General features: G+C 46.8%; 1 protein-coding gene across 3 annotated transcripts in view; it reads left to right on the top strand.

Annotated features, from left to right (window-relative positions):
- The window catches only part of HSF2BP (heat shock transcription factor 2 binding protein), an 85,266-nt gene that overhangs the window by 64,619 nt on the left and 2,660 nt on the right, over positions 1–17,987 (top strand). Inside the window, exon 9 of one of the 3 annotated variants that reach the window (XM_055701389.1) lies at positions 7,868–8,212. The exons of the other annotated variants lie outside the window; for them this stretch is intronic. The gene's annotated coding sequence lies outside the window, so the exon portion shown is untranslated. Of the gene's footprint in view, positions 1–7,867; positions 8,213–17,987 lie in introns of those variants that run through there. 3 annotated transcript variants of the gene reach the window in all.

Below are 17,987 nucleotides of genomic sequence, written 5' to 3'. Positions count from 1 at the left end.
CCTTGCTGGAGAGAAGGGAGGCAGCTGCCTGCAGACCTGAGCAGCGTGTCTGGGAGCACCAAGGAGGGAATGGTCTCCTCCTTTCCCCATTCCCACACCTTGAGCAGGTAAGGTCTGCTTACAGCTGTCTCCTGAGTTAACCTCAACAACCCAAGGCACAGAGGAACTTTTGGAGAGGCTTTGACCTTGCACTGCCAGCCTCTGAGGGTGGCCAGGCCTCCTTCCTTTGGAGCTGCCTCTGAAAGAGGAGGAGGAGGAGAACAAGGAGGAGGTCTCAGGACTCTAGTGGCCAAAGCAGAGGAAAAAATGCAAAAACAGAACAGGGAAAGAAGGCTATTCCCCATGGAGAAGTATCGAAATGGAAGGTTGCCAAGCCCATCCCTGCTGCATCCAGTGTCTGTAAAGATGAGTATAAGGTAGCTGCTTCCATGGCAGGGCTGGGGGTGAAGGCCAGAAGCTTGGGAGGACATTTGAGGAAGGCATTCAAATAGACAGCAGGTAGGGGAAAAGGGTGAGCACCATCTTCAATAATGCAGACTCCAGAGCAAGGAGAGAGAAAATTCAGAGAGAAGGTAACAGGAATGACAGAGGGTGGAAATGCCCAAACCAAACCGCTGGGGATGGATGTGAGGAGGAAGTGAACAACTCTTGTTAAGGAAACAACAAGAGGTGGATTAGCAAGGAACTGAATGTGAAGGGATGACTCAGTAGTGATGCCTCCATTATGAGAGCAGCTGAAGGGGGAGCCTTGGAATGCTAGTGCAGGGAGGCAGAGGCCAGGCATAGGTGCAAGAAAGGAGGAGAGAATCAATTCAATCAACCCTTCCAATGAGAAAAAAAAAAATAATTCTCCCTGCCCAAAGCTGTAAGCAAATGAATTCAGAGCTAGCTATTCGTGGCACTGACATCAATTCTTTGCTCCTGAAACAATCATGGGAATAAGTGGAGAAAGTGGGAGGAAAAAGAGGAAATGAGGGATATTAATTTTTGGCAGTCAGATTTATCAGGAACACTTAGGTACTTCTGGAAATGTTACTGAAATTTCCCAAGTAGCAGAGGCTGTGGCTCAGTGAAACAGTAAATCAACTTTCAGGGCACTTAGCACTGACCCAAATCCATTGCAAACATATAGCACAAAACATGAGCTATTTTGAATCCCCTTGCTGCTTTTTATTCACCAGACAACATAGTTTTGGATGGGTTAACATTATTAAAGCTATTTTCATGCTAGATCTGGTGCTACACGTCCTCCTGAAGCTGGCACAAGGCCAGGGTGACAGAGTAGAGCTGCACAGACACTGGGCCATGTGTTGTGGCTAATTCAATGGAGAGACAACTGTGTGAGCGTCACTGATCACGCTCAGCTTGGTCCTGCCAGGTGATATGCTAGCGCAGAGAGCTGATGGTGATGGTGGAGGAGCCGCAGCCTTCAGGGCTGAAAGCTAAAAGCCTGCTGGTGGATGATGCCAGTGGCTCTCAAAGGCCAGATGTGCAATGAGCTCCAGGTGGTGGGGGAGAGGGGGGTGTGGAGCAGTGGGGCTTTGGGAAGCCCCTTTGTCCCCATCTTTCATTGAAATAAATGCATAGGAAGATTGGGATCTTTTGAAAACCCTTCTGGGTGTCTTTACAAATGTGCCTCTGGGTGCCTAATTCTCACCAGAAACCACTTGAATTGTGAAGTTTCTCTATCACTTCCACAGACCCAAACATCACCTTACCCTGTGGCCATGCTTCCACAGGCTGGGCTGAGCTGCTGGTCCTCACCTCCTGGGGATGCCTTTGGCTGGCAGTTTGGAAGATGCCATCCAGAAAACTTAGGACTTGCCTAATTCACAAGGGCTCCAAATGGCCCTTCTCCTCTGAGGGTTTCCCTCCTTGTAGGGATGAGGAACTCAGGGAAGCCGCAGCAGCAGCTGCGCTGCCTGAACACCACCTCTCCCTGGCCTGGGGCCAGGGCTGTGGTGTTCAGGAAAGACCTCATTGACAGAGGCTGAAATCAGAGGTGACCTTTCAGCCTGGGAGAAGCGCTGCGGAACCTGATGGCAGCTTGAGGGGGTAAAGGAGTGCCTCTTTAACACCTAGCAGGACATCAGCAGCTTCAAGGTTTCCTTCAGCAATCCATAGTTCTTGGGAAGTGGCAGTATCTGTTTTGGGGTGCTCTGCAGAGCAATGATATGATCAAAGGGACCTTAGGATAGGAACTCGGTTGCTGCAAGAAGGTTGAAGGATAGTGTGATGCAGGCAGAGAGAAAGTACCTTCTTTTGAAGAATTTCTTATCATGAAGCTGGAAGATTTTACACTTCAGCAAACTGAGGAACTTGAAAGAAGAGTTTCAAGGCAGGAAGAGAAGGCCCCCAAGGTGAGCTTACGTCCATGAGAGACATTACTAGTGCTATGTCAACAGGACAGTGATGCAAAGTCGGGTGAGGTTAGCTCTAATGGCACACAGCTAACAGGGCGCCTGGGGACCAGACATGAAAGGGGTGCTCCAACTTGCTAATGCCTTCCTCTGGGTCAGCCGCTAATAGTCAGACACTGATTCACAGAACTTCCCTTCCCTGAGACGTCCTGTAAATACATGTATTTTTTTAAACAGTGAGGAAATGAATAGCTATGCTGAGGATTAAGTGCTCCTCACATATGACAGGCATGCTGGCACTACCCCAGCCCAAGCTGCCTGCTGCCGAGGCACTCCTCTCCGGCTTTCTCCATGTTTACCCCATGCCCTTTCCCTTGCTCCCTTCTCCTCCCTCCAATGTTGGGGCCATCCAAAACTGAGTTCTTGCTCTGGCATGGGGTGGGGAACAAGTGTCGAAATCCTTCTTTTTGTTTTTCTTTCTGTGAAATGCGGTTCTTGCTCACTGGCCATCTTATTCTCTGCATATCCCCTGCTGGACCCCTCGCCCTTTTCCCCAGTCCCTGCACAGCTGCACGAAGATGTCAGTGACATGGCAAGAGCAGCCTTCCCCAGGGGCTTGGTCTGGCCCTGAAGGCACCTCACTGGTGCTGGCCCCCATGCTCAGGAGGTCTCCACTTGCCACAGCTCGAACTGGCTAGTGCAGAGGATGGAGCCCGCTGGCACCTGCCACGGGGGGCTGTAGCCAGCTCATGCCCTGGGCTACACAGAGACATCACATAAATGTTCACAGGGCTTCTGGTAAAGCCCTTCAATTGAAAAAATGCTGTTATTCACTTTTGCGGGGGCTATTCCAGTTCAAACTTTAAATACTGAAGCATATATCTCAAAAAATTTCAGCAGGATCCTTTAATCATGATCATGAAATGATAGTTTTTGATTCTCAGAGAATTGAGGAGGGGGGTCAGCAGAAATGCCACCTTGGGCTTCCATAGGGCTGGCTTTGGCCTGTTGAGGAGGTTGGTTGACAAGAATCCCTTGGAAGGCAGTCCTGAAGGGCAGAGGGGTCCAGGAAGGCTGGGCATTCTTCAAGAAGGAAATCTTCAGGATGCAGGAGCCAGCCATCCCCAAGTGCTGAAAGACAAGCCGGCAGGGGAGAACACCAGCCTGGCTGAACAGAGAGATTTGGCTGCAACTCAGGGAAAAAAGGAGAGTTCACTACTTTTGCAAGAGGGAGCAAGCAACTAAGGAGGACTATAAGGATGTCATGAGGTTATGCAGGGACAAAATTAGAACAAAAAACCCAGTTAGAACTCAGGCTGGCTGCTGCCATAAAAGAAAATTTAAAATGTTTTTATAAATACATTAGCAACAAAAGGAGCACTAAGGATATACTCCACCCTTTACTGGATCCAGAGGGAAACATACTGACAAAGGCTGAGGAAAAGGCTGAGGCACCAAATGCTTTTGCCTCAGTCTTTGATAGCAAGACCATTTGCCCTCCGGGTACTCAGACCCCTGAGCTGGAAGACAGGGACGAGGAACAGAATGAAGTCCCAACAGTCCAGGAGGAAACCATCAGTGACCTGCTGCTCCACTTAAGACACACACAGATCTATGGGTCTGGATGAGATCCACCCGAGGGCACTGAGGGAGCTGATGGAGGAGCTCATCAAGCTGCTCTCCATCATTTACCAGCAGTCCTGGCTAACTGGGGAGGTCCCAGAAGACTGGAGATTAACCAACGTGATGCCCATCTACAGGAAGGGCCAGAAGAAGGATCCAGGGAACTGCAGACCTGTCAGTCTAACCTCAGTTATAGAGCAGATCACCTTGAGCACCATCACATGGCACATACAGGACAACCAGGTGATCAGGCCCAGCCGGCGTGGGTTTATGAAAGGCAGGTCCTGCTTGACAAACCTGATCTGCTTCTACAAGATGACCTGCCTAGCGGATGAGGGAAAGGCTCTGGACCTAGACCTTAGTAAAGCCTTTGACACTGTCTCCCACAGCATTCTCCTGGAGAAACTGGCTGCTCATGGCTTGGACAGGCGCACTCTACGCTGCGTTAAAAGCTGCCTGGACAGCCCAGCCCACAGGGTGGTGGTGGATGGAGTTACACCCAGTTAGCAGCCAAGTGGTGTTCCCCACGGCTCAGTACTGGGGCCGGCCCTGTTTCATACCTTTATCAGTGCCCTGGACAAGAACATTGAGTGCACCCTCAGTAAGTGTGCAGGTGACAGCAAGTCGGTCAGGAGTGAGGATGTGCTTGAGGGCAGGCAGGCTCTGCAGAGGGATCTGGACAGGCCGGACCGATGGGCCGAGGCCAATTGCATGAGGTTCAACAAGGAGAAGCGCCAGGTCCTGCACTGGGCTCACAACAACCCCGCGCAGCGCTACAGGCGGGGGCAGAGTGGCGGGGAAGCTGCCTGGTGGGAAAGGACCTGAGGGTGTTCATCAACAGCCGGCTGAACACGAGCCAGCAGTGTGCCAAGGTGACCAAGAAGGCCAACAGCATCCTGGCTTGTACCAGAAACAGTGTGGCCAGGGAAGGGGTCGTCCCCCTGTACTCGGCTCGGGTGAGGCCGCACCTCAAACCCTGTGTTCAGTTTTGGGCCCCTTGCTACAACAGAGACAGACATGGAGGTGCCGGAGCGTGTCCAGAGAAGGGCAACGCAGCCGGTGAAGGGTCTGGAGCACAAGCGTTATGAGGAGCAGCTGAGGGAACTGGGGTTGTTCAGCCTGGAGAGGAGGAGGCTCAGGGGGACCTTTGGCTCCGTCCAACTCCCTGCCAGGAGGCTGCAGGCAGCTGCACATTGGCCTCCTCTGCCAGGTAACAAGGGACAGGACAAGAGGAAATGGCCTCAAGTTGTGCCAGGGGAGGTTCAGTTTGGATACTAGGAAGAATTTCTTCACTGAAAGGGTGGTCAAGCATTGGAACAGGCTGCCGGGAGGGGGAAGCAGCTGAGTCACCATCCCTGGAGGTATTTAAAAGATGTGGCACTTAGGGACATGGTTTAGTGGTGGACTTGGCAGTACTAGGTTAATGGTTGGACTTGGTGATCTTACAGGTCTTTTCCAACCTAAACAGTGCTATATGATCCTATAATCTAGGTCTCTCAGCTTCCTTCTCATCCCCAATTGCCCTGTCCTCCAGAGTCTGGCCATTTCTGAAAAGGACATGTCCTTCAGGGCAATGTTTTATGCCTTTCCTGATGTGTTTTGTTTGTCCCTTAATGTAAACTCTCTCTGTGACAGGCTTTTAAGCATGACTGTCTGTGATAAGCTGTTTAGCTTTTTTCCTTTGGGTTTTGTCTGTAACAAAAATGATTTATCATTGGGATTCCTTTCCTTGCCTGTTTTTTATCCCAAATTTCCTGCCTCTTGTCATCGTTATATGTAATTTCTTCTCAGCTGCCACCTTTATCTGTGTTTGCCACTGCATCAGTCTCCTCAGTCAAACTGATATTCTGAAGGTTTTCTGGGGAAAAAAGATTATTTCCCAAACCAGGTTAGGTAGATCAGGAAAACCACCAAGTAAGCACAACTTAGACCAGCAGAAGAACATAGCTTATTTTATTTGGGGAAGACATTAAGATATATCTTCCAAATCACTCCCATCCAAATATAAGCTTATTCTGCTTCAAGAGACACTGCTGACATAAATCAGCCAGTTTAGCTGCTGGTAAAGGCTCTGTAGTGTAGAGAAGTGCTCCTAAGTGAAGCTGACTGAAGTGCCGGTGGTTTGACTCAATTGCTGTACGTCACTAGGTAAGGTCACCACTTTATTCATGCAGCGTTTCTGCAGATTCATGTAGCCCCCCAAGGGAGTGATGCTCTGCAGTGAACCTTTTTGCATTTGTTATTTTCATATCCTGGGTGTCTTCTGGCAGTCATCATATGCATCACTGCTCGATTCCAGCCTCTCGTGTTCTCAAGTCTCCTTTACAAGCAGGGTGGGATCTGGCTTGTGGAGCTCAGGGTTGTCTGGGCTTGAGCAAAGTGAATCATCCTCACAGAGTAATCTCCCTTCTCCACTGGCACTGAACTGCAGCAAGCCGTTCCTATTCAGCAAAGCACGTAAGCCAATTTTTGGCTTCATTGCTATTCAGCAGAATATTTAACTGTGAGTTTAATATCAAACTCATGCTCAAATCCCGTGGCTTATTATTGGATTTAGGTGAATGTCCACACTACATGACTGAATGAGAAGGGGATTAATTACAAGGAGGGGAGAGCTTTGCTGAGCTGGGTTCAGACAGAATAGTAGTGTACTCCTGCCCCAAGGCTTCCCTGCTTCTCCAGTTATGCATGCAACAGTTTATTCCCAGGGCACAGTGTTAACATTTTAATCTTGCTCGTCAAGGGACATTTTCATAGCGTTGGATGAACATGATGAACATGGTGAAATGCCTCTGGGGTTGCTCAAGACCTTGGTGAGCATCTTAGTTCTGCTGCGTGGGAAGGGTGATGGCAGATGGGTGATCCCATGTGGCACGCAGAGGGCATCCCTTTACACACCCAGTTTTTTCATCTCTGGCTTCAGACAGAGGAGATGAAGGAGGCAGGCAAAGCACAGTGGGCTGGTCTGACTGACTGTTTTTCCATAGCAGATTTCACACAAGCTCAGAAGGATCGAAACTGAAGTACTCAGTTGCTGCAGTGTGTTTGTAGAGGGGAGGAGGTGACAGCTCCATTTGTATCCCTTGCAAGAGCAGTTTGGGCAGGGCACCACATGCCTGCTGGTCTCTGTGAAGGGGTTCTTGCTTTCTGTAAGGAGATTCCTTCTTCCCTGTTTACTTCTTGCAGAAAATGCTAAACTGAATATGTTTTTAGAAGCATACTGTCTTCACAAAGTCATATGATTTAGACAGATCTCTTCCTCTAAGGCACAAGATTACATTATATTCATGAAATGTTTCACACAGTCCTGTCTTGTCCTTAACTGTTTGCCATAAAACATGTTAATTCCTTACAGAGCTGCATTTCTGTCCCCGTTGCAGCTAGATGAACACAGCCCATTGTCATGATAAAAGTGTTTTACCTGTCCCTAAAGCTAGATCTCAAAAAAATTGTAAAACCATCTAATGAGCAGGGTGCAGTACGAGAGACGGGACCTGTAACAGCTAGCCCACACAGAAGGGAATACAGGAGGAGCTGTTACGAAAGTCATGCTGTTGGGGTTTGATCGGTTAAAACTGGATCCTAGGTAGAGCAACTCTTCTGCAAGCTATCTTGAGCCCTGAGCAAAAGCTGGACACAGCATAAAGATTGATGCTGTCAGTCCCTGAATGCTGATGAAGAACTCAGCTCTACGGGCACGGACCAAGCTCTCAGTCTTTGCATCTCACTTTTCCCAGCCATTACAATGTGTGTAATAACAGTTGCTACCTCACAGCAGTGTGGTGTTGGCTGTGTTTAAACAGTTTTAAATGGAAACTCTGAGCACACTTGTGAAACTCCATTTAATTGCTTATGGACTTAGATTTAGCACTTGGTTTTTCCAGTGTTCCCATTGGATCTAGTAGCCTGAGAAATCTGCACCCCCTGTGACATGCAGTGGCAGTGAGGGACTGATCTCTGACTTCTAAGGGTGCAAATCAGAAGCCTTTCCTTCAACAGAGCGAGGCGTGCCATTGCCAGCCTGTGGTAAGTGAGAGGACGTTCACTGCGGGCTGTTATGATTTGTAGAGAAAAAACAGAGAGCTTAGTCATCAAAAACAAGGGTTAGTCATCAAAAGCAATCTACCTTCCTCTTAAAATATAAAAAAGGCTTAAAAATTTGGTAAGGTTTACAGAGCATGAAAAAAACACTGCTATTACAATTGCCAGTGTTAATTCTCATCAGGTAGCCTTCCTTCCCCATTGGATGCAGGCTTACAGCTTCACGTGTGTTGCCAAATGCTTCAGCCCTGGTGCCCATAAAAGGTTTCTGCTGTAACTGTCTTGTTATCAGCCCATCAATGTCCTGACACTTCCTAGTGATTAATCCTGTGTTGAAATGAAATTAAGTTTCCATATATTTGGCAGAATGACCCCAGGACTTCCTATTTGGGGAATACAAAGAATAAAGCATCTGCAGCCTACAGGAAGCCAGAGTCTCTGATTTCCTGCAGAGGCAGAACAAGAACAAACATATTTCACAGCAGCAGTCGAAAGCGCACGTAAGAGCCCTGGCGGCCCCCATGATGAAAACAATTAGAAGGGGGAACATCCCTGCTCCCAAAATTATTTGTGGGTGTTTTGTTACATACACAATATGCCATTAGAAAATAGATGTAACTCCAGTTAATGTTTTTTCCAGGTGACTATTAACTTTTCCTTGGCATATGTGTTTTGGTTTACATCAGCAGGACTGTACTTGTAAAGCAAGTGAATTTTACATTGCCATTTGCTACGCTAGGCTCTCTAAATCCATTTGTGCTTAGGAAAACACAGTGACATTTTCTTTGATGGCTTTGTTTAAATAAGCCAGGCCAGATTCAGGCTCCAGTGAAAGGGGCAGGAGGAGGTGACAAGGCAGAAAATCCTACTAGCAGCCTAGCTCTGACTTGCAATGAAAGGCACATGGGGAAGCAAGGGCACCAGCCTGCTTTCTGGGGCTGTGCAGCACAGTCTTCCTAAGACAGGGACATTGCTGCCTCTACAATGCGATTTAGCAGCTCTACACCCACAAAAGGAAACACTTCCAAGTGCTTCCAAATTGCTGGTTACGCCTTGCACTAATGGGCATCATCAGCTTAAAATTAGACCTCTGTCTGAATAATGCTTCTACCTGAATATAAATACTTGCATGTGTGCATGCGTATATATAGATGTGTGTGTGTATGTGTGTCTAGACAGAGAAAAACCTGTTCTGTTTACCTGCCACATTGTTGGGATTATCTTGGTTGTTGTAGTGCATTTACTTAGCTTTGTCAGATGTCTCTCACTCCTTCGCCATAGCCTGTTTTGCCAGTGTCAATGGTTCTGTGGCTGCTGGTTCCTGTCAAAAGAAATTGTCTTATTTCTGTCCTGCAAAGGTACCGCATTACCATAACCACTGTGTCTAAGAATATCTTGTTTCCGGCAGTTTTATTTCAGTCAAGCCTCTTTCAATGCTTCCTAACCCAAACTGGAGTGAAAGAGGGGAGACCGAGATGCTGCAGGATGTTAGGCTTGCTTCCATGGGGAAAGGTCTGATCGGTGGCTAAGACGTCTGTCCTTCAACAGGCAGAAATAGGGGTAGTGTAATCCCCTGGGAAGTTGCTTGTCTTGGCATTTTTAATAAATGGCTGTCTAGAAACAAAATGCAAACTGCTGCTCTCCTTTAAACCGTGATTCCATATGGGGAACTGGTTTTGAAGCTCCAGACTTGAGAGAAGGCGTAAAGAGTCTGAATATGATATTTTTCTGGAAGGTTATCTTTAAGTTTTTCTTTGAGATGATAGCCTCAGAGTGGATATTTCTGTAGCTCTGAAAGTATCAAATGTGTGAGCAGTGCAGGATGTGGCTCACAGGTCCTTACTGTGATGACATTGAGAAGATCACATTATATCAAACAAGTCCCAAGAGAACCACAGAGAACTGTGAGTGAAGTAAGGGTGAACTTACACCACAAAACACTGCTGGCCACTGAAATGCCAAAGGCAGTGGCAATCAAAGCTGGTCTGCCCGCAGTCTAGACACATTGACTTGGCGACTGCCTGGAGTTAATAAGACCTTTACCTTAAGTCATGCTCTGTTGGACTTTGTTTCCCCTGCAGTTTGGTAAAAGGCTCAAAGAGCACCTTTTCATGCTGAAATCTGCAGGGATTTGGGGATGCAGCAGGAAACAAGGGCATTCACAGAGACAGACTAGATCTGCAAGACTCTCACGCTGCAATTCTGCATCTGCAGGGAGTTGTGCTACACTACCTTTTCACTTTGTTCTCTGCTGAGTTTTACAAGCCACCACGTGTCCCTGTCTCTGCCAGTGGACTGGTTAGGTCCCTCCCAATCATTCTAGAATGAATAACATACAAAACTACACAGTGCTGCCAGCTCTTGTGATTTTGTAAGTCCTGAAATATTTGCTTTTTGTTCTCTCAGTTTTTGCTCCCAGATTAATGCAATGGAATTCCTCTTCCCATTAGAAAGCAAGAAGAGGGGGGAAAAAAGCACTCCAGTTGTCCAGTCTACCTGGCAGGAAAGGAAAGCCAGGACCTATGACGCAGGAACCCCTTGGCTATTAGAACTGGTCTCAAACATGTCACCCCCATGAAAGCCACAGCTCCATCACTGCACTGTGGATATTGTAAATAACCCCTGCTCAGTAAATCAGACTATCAAATGAGTGCCCTTCTTTCTCACTGCTGCCCACCCCCATTCATGCATTGTCTCATTGTTCTTTTCTCCTACAACAATTGTGCTTTCCTGCTTGAGAGCTGCTGGTGGTTTTCCAGTCTTCCAGGAGAAAGCCTTCAGGGAGAAGAAGCCAGATGCAGCAGGGCCCAGACTGAGCCTCAACAGACAGGGGAGGAGACCAGCCAAGGCAGACTTCTTAGAATAGGCAGCTGGTCTCCCTGGCAGCTCTGGCCTGAAGAGAGCCCACTGGAGAGGCAAGGGATACCCTGCATCATCTTTCCTCAGCAAACGTGGGGTGGTGGACAGATGCCCCAGGGTGTATGTGCCATTGGTGGAAGCCAGTGCTGCATGACCCATCCTGCACAGGAACTGCACACCTCTACTGTTTTTATCAACACACATCCCCTCACTCATCAGTCAGGGCTAAGCCTCTCAGCCACCCCTTCCAACACAGATTTCCTGTAATATACTGTCAAATTCCATGTTCTGTATGAAAGGCACATGGGACACAGCTTTTCTTGTATACTTTTGCTGTCTGGCCATTTTGTGCGGCAGAGGCTCTCTCTGCATGTGTGACTTATCAGCCCAGATGTCCGTCATTTGCAAACCCCCGGGTTTTTATAAAGAAAGAACTTTCTTCAAGGAAAAAGTAGCTGGATTGCAAAGGTTGCTATATACAGACTCAGAGTACCTTGTTCAGTAAATCTGTACTTTTATTCTTCTGCTTCCTGTTAAAACCCACCATGCCAAGCGAATCAGTGAATCGTAGACATGGTGCATACCTGGAGATGGAGAAGTCATTCTACTGCTGCTTCTGTTGGTCAAGCCCTGTTCCTTCCATGAGCACACCAGGTATAAGCATCCCCTTCCCTTTCTCTCTTGCTGACACCAAGCTGTCCTGGCTGTGGCTCTCAAGTTTCACATGATGAGAAGCATGTCGCACCCCTGTGACTATCACTGTTTGCTTTCTAAGCCGTGATGTACTAAAGCACCTCAAGATGCTATTTCTGTGTGAGCAACTGGAAGTAACTGTAAAGCGATGTGTTGCCTTAACAAAAATGCAGGCATCTGAGCTCTACTGCTTCACTTCTACACAGGGGTAACCCCATGGAACTCATCATGGCTGATATTTGATGTGTACCGCAGATGGAAAATGCTGTAGTTTTTTTCAATGCTGTAACTCTCCTGTTGTATTCATTACCTAAGGATGTCATCAAAATCACTGTTGTGTTACAAAGGTGTCAGTGAACAGGCAATCCACCTGATATGTCAGAACCGATGATGTTTCCCTGATACAGCAAATAAATTGCCAAGCAAGTGTTGTCTTCATTTACATCACTTTTACCCCAACGTAATTCCATTAATTTGACAATTACAAGAGGGGTGTGGATCTCCTGGGAGGAAGCTCACCTTTACCATTCTTGAAATTGATGACATGGGTTTCCAGCAGCTTAACAGTGATTGTTCAGCAAAAATTAGATCTATGCAGGGCTGATGAAACTGCACGCACCAGAGTCATTAACAACAAGCAACCGAGTCTTGTTTACATCATTTCAGAGTCTGTTTAGAATTGGAAACCCATTAATGTATGAAAAGATTCTCTGAGGAAAGAGAGTGTTAGACTTTCTACCCTTCTCCAGTCTCTAGCCTGAGTAGGGACTGCCGCGGCAAAAAATGTTGGGATATCTCCAGTCTATTCCTTGCTCAGTGGCAGAGAGGAGATAGGCTCAGAGGAAGGTCTGACCCTGACCTCTTGTCCTGTGCCCCTTGCAACACCATGCAAGGGACGTTTTTGCCTTGCCTTTTGACAGTGTGACCATATCTCTTGTATTCATTTTCATGTCCCTTGGGTCTGAAAAGAAGTTGGGATTTTCTGCTTACCGTTAAAAATTTGTAGATCACTTTAAAGCTTTTATCCTAGAAAAATGCTCTCTAGGAGCAAAATACATTGGTAGATCTTGTGTGATTTGCATGTAGTTTATACGTCTGATGCGAATTGAAAAACTTTGAAGTTTGAATAGGGAAACCTCTGGTCTGCACTGTAGGTTTGGCTGATAGAAAGCCCTTCTGTGCTTCAAAGCTTTTCTAAGAAGTCAATAATTTTGAGTTAATTAGGGTTAGGAGCTGTTTCACTGTTTGAATTTGTGATAGCAGAGAGTTAAAGCTTTGCTTACGAAGTCTCTCACCTGGAAATACACACAAAGCTGTTCAGTGTTAATTCCCAAGTTTGCTTTAAAGTTTTTGGGTAAACCTCTTCTCTCAATCCACATGAAAAAGCTCTTCCAGGTCTTTATTTGCCTTCCTTTCACAGCAGTTTGTCTAGGCTTGGTGGGGATTGTGCTGCCTTTGCTATCAAATCTGCAGGAAGACTGTTAAAACACTTTCTACTTGTGTGCCAGCTCTTCAGGATGGTTGCTAACAGAGGGCTGGAGGTTCAAATGTAACAGCAGTATGGATATGATGTTAAGGGTTTACAGATGACTTCTGACAGAATTCTGAGAGTATTAAGGGAGGTTCACTGCTTTCAAGTTGAAAAAAAGCATCCAAGACAGTCACCTGAGCTAGATGATGTTGTCCTGGTTAAGTTTATTCTTGACGTTTTCACTAGCCCTGTAAGAATTTTACATCTTATTTAAAGATCTGCGGTTGTTCTTTATTATTATGGAGAAGACACAAAAACACCCTAGGACACAAAAAGGAAAATGTATCCTGGGGTCATGTGAGCAAGCCCACTTCTCTATGCCATCTAAAGGGTTAATCAGAATGTCTTGGGCCTCTAAAACTGATACGATACCATTTGTCTTTCCCAGGCCTGCCATTTTGGGCTGTAGAAAAGCAGATCTCACCCCCACCTTATGAGACTGAAGGAAACCACCTGGCCACTTCCAGCTGGTGTCCTTCGCTCCACCAGGAGTCTATGGGACTGTAGCCCATGTCTTGCTGCTGGAGGCTGCAGTCCAAGGTTTCCTGGTGGCTGAGAGCCCAGCCTCGTACTGCAGCCCCCAGACCTTGCCAAGCCATGGCTCCAGTGCCACTAGGCTTACCTACCAGTTGTAACTGTTTGGGCAGCAAGCAAATTCATTTTTCTCCTATGAGATGTCCTGCCCCAGGGTGCTCCCTTGGATGGGTTGGAGCTCCTGGCTGGAACCTAGCATCTCCCACTGACTGACTGGAGGCATCTGTCCTGCCCCACCACATGAGAGGCTGTTCCCCGTTGTCTTTTGATCAGATGTGCCAGAGGCACTGTGGGTGAACAGAAGATGAGACAGAGCTGGGGACCACATCAGCCACGAGTCACGCTGGGTATATTTGAGGTGGTTGAGCTCCCCTCACCTACATATCTTGGGGGCAGTCGGGGGCATGTTCAGCTCTTCACAAAACATTTGTCCTACAGTAAGGCAGGGGAATAAACTGTGGGCACACTGCCTTATCAGCCTTAGTCTTTTCATTCAGGATGAAATAGCTAAATGTCTAAATGTTCTTTTCTAAGAGGCAGCTGATTTCGGCAAAAATTTACTGGAAGTCTGGCCCAGAAACGTTAAGTCGCTTTCAAAGATGTTGCAAAGTGAATGGTTTGTCTGCAAATTAAGACCATTTATAGTTGTAATATCCACTACTAGTTCTTAAGATACTTGAATGGCATTTCAAGGCTAGAGCTTAGGATTTTGTTAGGATGTAGAACATTCCTTCTCTGTTTGCCTTTTTATTTAAATAATCTCTGAATGAGATATTAAGGTCTTGTCTACTGGAAAAAATGTGGTGAAATATTTTATATCAGAAAACCAAAGGAGGCAGCTTCATGCAGACATGACTATGTGACATTAGAGTCTTTTATTGATTTCACTTATGCCTCTTGGGAATAGCTCACATTTAAAGTTACATCTAAAAGGTCATTTTTATATTGGAATAGGGATATTTACATAGGGAAGAGATGATGGTGTAACTGCACCAGGTATGTTATAGGTAACTGCTACCACTTTGATAAGTAGACAAGGTCTTTGAGATTGCATGAACGAGTAATTCTAGATCTAAATCTTGGCCCCAAATCATGCTTGAGGCTTATTCGTACACATCAGGGTTTAAGCCCTCAGCTGGGGTAAGCTGATGCCACTGTATTGATTTTTGAAAAGCTAAACCAATTTACAGCAGATGAGAAACTGCTCCAGATTTCCCAGCTGCCCTATCAAAAGTCTTCTCAGAGCATTGACTGAGGGAAAAAAGGTCTCAGCCTGATTTCAAAGAACATAATAGACTTTTAATTTAATTGACTTAATTTTATTGGCAACTATTGTATGATGAAATGAAAACCAATGATCTGGTTGAACAAGAAAAGGTTAGATGGGAGTAACCCATCAGCAAATATCAGGGCATCATCCTGTTGTCCTCATTTAATAAAAGAACGGGTCAGTAGGTATAATCATAAACATTTTTGCATTTTAGTGAAGATTTATTTGACATTACTAGCAGAGAGATGGATTCTTGGAAAAGCTAATGATGAAATAGTCTAGCAGATGAGAAGCTAGATCCTTTATCTGGCATAAAATCACACAGCTGTACAGACTGACCTCTTTTAATTTCACCTTTTATAGCAGTTGAGTTGAGCTATTATTTTGGACTGCTGTGCGATATTTGGTATTTTTTAACTTTTCTTTGAGGTTTGTTTTTTTTTTTACTTACAGCTTCTCTTGCCTGTCTCTAATGTCCTAAGCAATCTCTGCATAGATCTAACTGGATATACAGTATACCTGAGAGACAAAGACTCAGAGAGGGAGATGAGTTTCTTATCAGGGTGTATTCCAGGGTAAAACTTCAGGTCCAACATTTAAGAACATTTAGCACTGAAATGTGTTGGTGCTCAGGACAGCACAGGACACAGCTTGCTAACCACCTTGGCCATCCCTTGGCCTGCCAGCAAGCACAGCTGCTGCCAGGATCTCCATAAGCATGTCATTGTATTGCATAGTTGGGGCCACCATCCCTTCCTCCACACCAGGTCTTCCACCTCCCTCCCAGCCCTGGGCATTGCCAACCTCTGCCGATTTGGCACTGTGCTTGCTGGCTCCTGAGAGCCAACAGGGCTTGCCTTAACACACTGCGATGGCTTGGCCATTGAAGGTGGGTGACGTGGCTGGACACGGGGCTATGTGGAGTGGGCCAACAAAGCAGGTTATCTGCAGCCTCGCAGGCCCAGGAGAGCAGGCAATGGGTGGGCTGCTTTGGAAACCTGCCCACCACACGTAAGGTCTTGTCTGAAGAAGCAGGTTCTTCTCATGCCTGCTCCGTGCACCACATACCAAATGGTCCTATTTTACATGCTGTGCAACCAAGCTTTCAGCTGTCTGGGGCTTGCTGGAAGTCCAGCCAAACAGGATTTAAGAGCAACAATAAAATCTCATCCAAGGACAGGAGTACCCTGAGGGATAGAACAAATATCATCCAGTGCAAAATGAGCAAATTCAGAGTAGATGTAGGGAAACTAGATGTGATTCCTCCCTTTATTTTTTGCTCATATAACTTGCTAGCGGTGGGTGTCACTTGCAAGAGAAAAGTAGTTTTTAACAGAAAGCTGTCAGACCAACTTTGAAAAAAAGCTTTTCTGAATCAGTACCTGCAAATAAATAATTAATATATGTATATATGAACTAAAAGTTTAGCGTTTTCTTCATTTTAGCTGTCCTTGGTTAGAACTAAGTACTCCAGGAGTGCAGCTTTTTTTGTGTGTTTACATGTGCTGGGGTTTGATTTGGCCCTGTAGGTGCAAGGCCTGTAGACTCAGGCTTCTTGCAAAGACTTCTACTCAGCCTTCTCGTGAAGACGGGAGCAGCCACCCCGACCTGGAGCTCCATTGCTGGCAGCTGCCGGAGGGCTGCACTGCTCCCTTCACATGTAGAGACATGGCCGGCCAAATCCAGTATAAGCACCCCAGGCACACATGAAATCTCCGCCACCTTACACCACCGCCCCTACACTGGTCACCTCATTGCCTCCCCAGGGGTCACGTGTGCTGCCGCAGACCTCCTAAGTGCAACCCTTTGTCCGTGTTTCTGAGAGATGGATTGGTCCCTGCCTCAGAAACCCTGCGTTGGGCTTTGCCATGCTCCAGACCAACTCCATCATTTTGTGCTAGTTTCTGTCCCCACATGCCTATCCCAGCTCTTCACTGAAGATTTCTGGTTCCATGGCAGAGGCAGCGGGAAGAGCTTCTTGTCCTCTGGCTGGGATGGTGAGTGTTACTGTTGTTTTATCAGGGATCCTTGTCCCTGTCAGAGTACCCCTACAGGTGTGCCACAAGGCATGCTGTGGTGGTTTCTGCTCTGATTTTCTTCCTTCCCCTGTCTCCAGCTCCCCTAAACTGCTCCAGCCTGGCTTTGTGCTTTCAAGGCACCATCCCCAGCCAAATCTAAGGGCAAAAAGGCACAGCCACTACTGATAATGCCAAGTATTACAAACAAGGCAGTCTAGTGACACTGTATCAGCTGGGCTGGACCACCATGGAGATGATCACACAGCAGCAATTTGGTTTTACAGTGGTCTTACCCTTTCTCTCAGTATGTTCCCCTTGGGTTTAATGAGCAGAGCCTTCATGGGCTTCACTGAGCGCGTGCTCATAGAGGGTTCACTGAAAAAGTCAGTGTTCATCCTCTGGTGCTGTGCCCAAGAGTGGGGAGAGGATGCCAGGGGCTCTGCTTTCGGGGAGAGTTGCTGGTGGCTCCCCTTGTCCCAGAGCAGAGGCAAGTTCAGGGCATGTAATCTCCTCCTGGGGGTGTGAGACTCCTAAGGGCAGAGTTATGTGATGCTAGGGTTGCCCCTCTATTATCACATTCCTGCAGGGTGAAGTCCTAACCACTGCAGAATATGCCTGCTGCTGTGAGACTAGGTGTCAGATGCTATAGTCCTCATGGAATAGCTGCCTTTCCAATGCAAAGTTGAAAACTAACCATTTTCACCTGAAAATCCAAACACTTTCTCCAAAGGAAACCCCAAACCCAACCCCTTCCTACCCCGTTTTAAATATTTTACTTTTCAGGTCTGCACTTTTCAACAACAAAAAGAAAAAGAGGTGATAAAACCCCAAGATTTTCCCAGGAAAAAGCATTCTTAATGAAATTTTTTGGTCTGGTCCATAACAGAACATCTTGCAGCTGACCTCCCTGTTTGAATGCCAGCAGCAGCTGGAGCCTGTGATGCAGGATGAGGCCTGCTTTGCCTGGCTCCCAGGGCTCTTGCCATCCGGCTGTGCACCACAAACTGTGCCTGGTGCAGGGTGGGCTCCACAGAGGAGGGCTGTTCCCTGTACTGCAG

This window comes from Falco cherrug, chromosome 2 (genome assembly GCF_023634085.1).
Source record: "Falco cherrug isolate bFalChe1 chromosome 2, bFalChe1.pri, whole genome shotgun sequence".
In the NCBI taxonomy this organism is placed as follows: domain Eukaryota; kingdom Metazoa; phylum Chordata; class Aves; order Falconiformes; family Falconidae; genus Falco; species Falco cherrug.
The sequence above is the reverse complement of the archived record's forward strand: the minus strand, read 5'-3'. Positions and strand labels throughout refer to the sequence as shown.